This window comes from Macrotis lagotis, chromosome 6, assembly GCF_037893015.1.
Source record: "Macrotis lagotis isolate mMagLag1 chromosome 6, bilby.v1.9.chrom.fasta, whole genome shotgun sequence".
Lineage (NCBI taxonomy): Eukaryota > Metazoa > Chordata > Mammalia > Peramelemorphia > Peramelidae > Macrotis > Macrotis lagotis.
Genome location: NC_133663.1, coordinates 86,641,723 through 86,645,225, shown reverse-complemented (window position 1 = coordinate 86,645,225; position 3,503 = coordinate 86,641,723). Strand labels below are relative to the sequence as shown.

The 3,503-nt window shown below is 38.9% G+C and overlaps 1 pseudogene; it reads right to left on the bottom strand.

The window, feature by feature from the left end:
- Nucleotides 1-232: 232 nt before the first annotated feature.
- On the bottom strand, nt 233-1,716 carry LOC141491733 (solute carrier family 2, facilitated glucose transporter member 3 pseudogene; annotated as a pseudogene).
- Nucleotides 1,717-3,503: the final 1,787 nt, after the last annotated feature.

The following is a 3,503-nucleotide window of genomic DNA, read 5'->3' as shown; positions in this document are numbered from 1 at the left end:
TGTTTAGCAGAGTTAAATTGTCCATGATACCAAATGTTTAAAAAGTCAGTGAAACTGAATTAACACCAGAACTAAATTCATCTTTGTGCTCATGAAGTAAGGTGAAAAAGAAACAGTAGCAGCAATCAGACACAGTTCTGGGTTACAGATATCCTGATGAGGGCCCCACCTCAGGGAGATGTTTTTCCATGTTGGGAGACTGGAAGAGGAGGGGTAGAAGGATGTGGGATTTTTAGAGGGCTAAGGAGGATGAGTCCTTGACTGGATCAATGTTCATATCCACAAAGGAGTCTTTCTGTGTCATTAAGCTGGGGCCGATGATACCCTGCCTCTTGTTCTCAAAGACCTGGGTAATATTCACAAAGTCTTGCCCTTGTAAGTAAACAAAAAAGAAAACGATGAGGAAAAAAGTAAAGCTAATAAAGCCATAGGATCCCAAATATTTCACAGCTGTAGGGAAGAGCAAACCCACAAGGAAGTTAGAGATCCATTTGGAGCAGCCAGCTGCAGGCAAAGCAGCTGGGCAGGGGTCTTGACTGAAGAGCTCAGCAACAATGAACCAAAGAATGGGTCCTTGTCCAGTTTCAAAGAAGGCTACAAAGCCAAAGATAGCCACGATGAAGACATAGCTCATCCACATATAAGAAGCCTTGAGAGACATGGCAATAACTAAAAGAAGAGAACAGAAGGCCATGCCACTCAATCCTACCAGATGAAGGGTTCTCCTTACTGTTCGCTCCACTAGAAAGAGAGAAACTGCAATAAATACCACATTAACTGTACCAACACCAATAGTAGCATATACTGGCTCTTTAAAACCAGCATCATTGAGGATTCCTGTAGAATAGTAGAAAACAGCATTGATTTCAGAGAGCTGCTGAGAGAGCTGGAGCATAATGGCAATGATAATGGGCTGTGGATAATTTAGTACCCTAAAGAGATCTAGCACAGTTGGTTTCTTTTCTTGTGACATTTTAGCACTCTCATTCTTCATCTCCTGGATATCCTGTTCTACCTCTTAGTGCCCCATAACTTCACAAGAATCTTTTGGACTTGCTCCTCTTCCATCTTATTGATAAGTAGGAATCTGGGGCTTTCAGGGCACATAGGAAGGGCTATAGATTGCAGAATAGCAGGGATGACAGTAAAATGTAATAACATTGGCCAGAGAGCCTCAGTTCCCAATATGTATTCCAGTTTAAAGATATGGGCAATGAGGATTCCCACAACAATATACAGCTGGTTGAGGGTGCCAAGGGCTCCACGAAGGTTAGTTGGGGAGACTTCTCCAATATATATGGGCACAAGATCAGTGCAAAGTCCATAGAAGAAGCCAATGATCAGCCAACCCAGGATCAGCATTCCCACTGACTTGGAAAACCTTGCAAAGCCCAAGAGGGCACCTCCCACAAGTGCTAGTGCATTGATGATGAGCATGGAGTTGCATCTGCCAAATCGGTTGATGAGTAGTCTGACAGAGAAAGAACCAATTGTGTCACCTATGGAGAAGATGGCCACAGCCAAGGACCAAAGTGAGGTGAGCAGAAACTCAGAATTTGGCTCACCAATTCTTTTTTGTAAAGTGGAATTGAGAAAGTCCTTGATGATCTGCTCAGGAGCATTTATGACACCAGTATTGTAGCCAAATTGAAAAGAACTTATAGCAGCTACTCCAACAGAAAAAAGGAGGGAGCAGGTAACGTTGGCTGATGACATGGCTCCAGTTGAATTCTTTTCCAATCTCTAGTAAGGAAGCCAAGGGAGATGGTGCCAGAAGCTTCCCCTCTGGAAAAGCTCAGGAGGCTTCAGCCCTAGAGGGCAAAGTTTTGTCCTCCATCTTCACTTCACTGGAAGAACATCTGTGATTTGGGGAGGCTTTCTCCAGCTAGCTATTTGTAATTTTGGCAAGGGGTGGGGTCCATGTGAGGATGACTAGTCTTGTGACCTCTTGAAATTCAGTGACCTCAGTCACCCCCTACCTCCTAGCCCCTGTGGATTCACTGTAAAAATTTCTTTTCACAAATGCAATTTGTGAAATGATTGGGCTACAATTGAAAATCTGTTTGAAGGGGTGGCTAGGTGGCATAGTGGATAAAGCACCAGCCTTGGAGTCAGGAGTATCTGGGTTCAAATCCGGTCTCAGACACTTAATAATTACCTAGCTGTGTGGCCTTGGGAAAGCCACTTTAACCCCCTTTGCCTTGCAAAAACCTAAAAAAAAAAAAAAAAAGAAAATCTGTTTGAAAAATGAGTTTGAAAAGATGAGGTTAGACTTAAAAGTTAAGAAATGAAGTTGTTTTGATTTAAAACATTAAGCTTTAAGTTTGTCTGTTATTCATAGTTTGTTTCTATCATGTGAGACATGAAATTATTCAAATTTTAAATCACCCAAGGACTATTTAATCACCTTTCATTAATGAAGCATGGATAATGAAATGCTCAATTAACTATCATTTTTTTTCTCATTGCCTTGATTTAGGAGAAAGACATAGATGACAAGAAATTAATTTAATATATTAATTGAAAAAGCAGTTTCCAGGAAATGACCCTTGGAGAGCCCTGTCTTTACATCTTTGACATCTTGTTGTACAGATAACACATGAGTTCATTCAATGAAATTTGACATTTCAAATAATGATCTTGAGCTGCAGTATATTTAATCATAAAAAGAAAGAAAAATAATGTAGGCATATTCACTAATAATAACATATTTTGGAAAGCTTTTTTTAACACTGATGAAATTTGTTTTAAAAAGATTTTTATTAATGACATTACCAAGATAATTTAATTATGCTGTCTATTCCAGTTCTCAAGTATTTTTGGCCATTTTTATATCTTAGCTTATTTTTTTCTGAACAGGAAACCCAAGAGCAAGGATGAAAAAGGCAGTTATTACTCTAATTTTCATTTTATAGCAAAATAAACTGGAGCATATAGGCATTGTGAACTGCTTATTTCATCAGATGTCTCCAGAAGAAAAAGAGTAATACTCATCCATTGCCAAATTCTAGGGGTCAGAATTTTGGCAAATCACTTCTGAAAAGTTTCCTTCCTACCTTTGGTCTATTCATTTCTGTCTTCCATATCACCACCAGATTTCTTGGAAAAGTGGACCACATCTCTTAAGTAAGTAGATGAATCAGTGAAAAGTAGTATATTGCTACTTATTTCTCCTCCATCCCACTCACTTCTAAACTTCTTGCAATCTCTCTTTGATCCCTCTCTACCTATACTGAAACTATTTTGAAAGATAGTTAATTACTTTTTTTTAAAAATAATGATTATCTCTTCCTTTTTGTCCTAAGACCTAGGTAAGCTTCAATTTATCTCTCCTGCAATGTTCTCTAGTTCCATTAAGGAGGTTTAGGAATATCTAATTTCTGCCATTGACTCAAAGTTCTACCAATTGTGTTTCTCCAATTTTGGAGGAGACCTAGCACTCCAGCTCCATTTAATTACTTAAGTCGGATTATCTTTTACAAGGGGGATATATATTTCAAAAA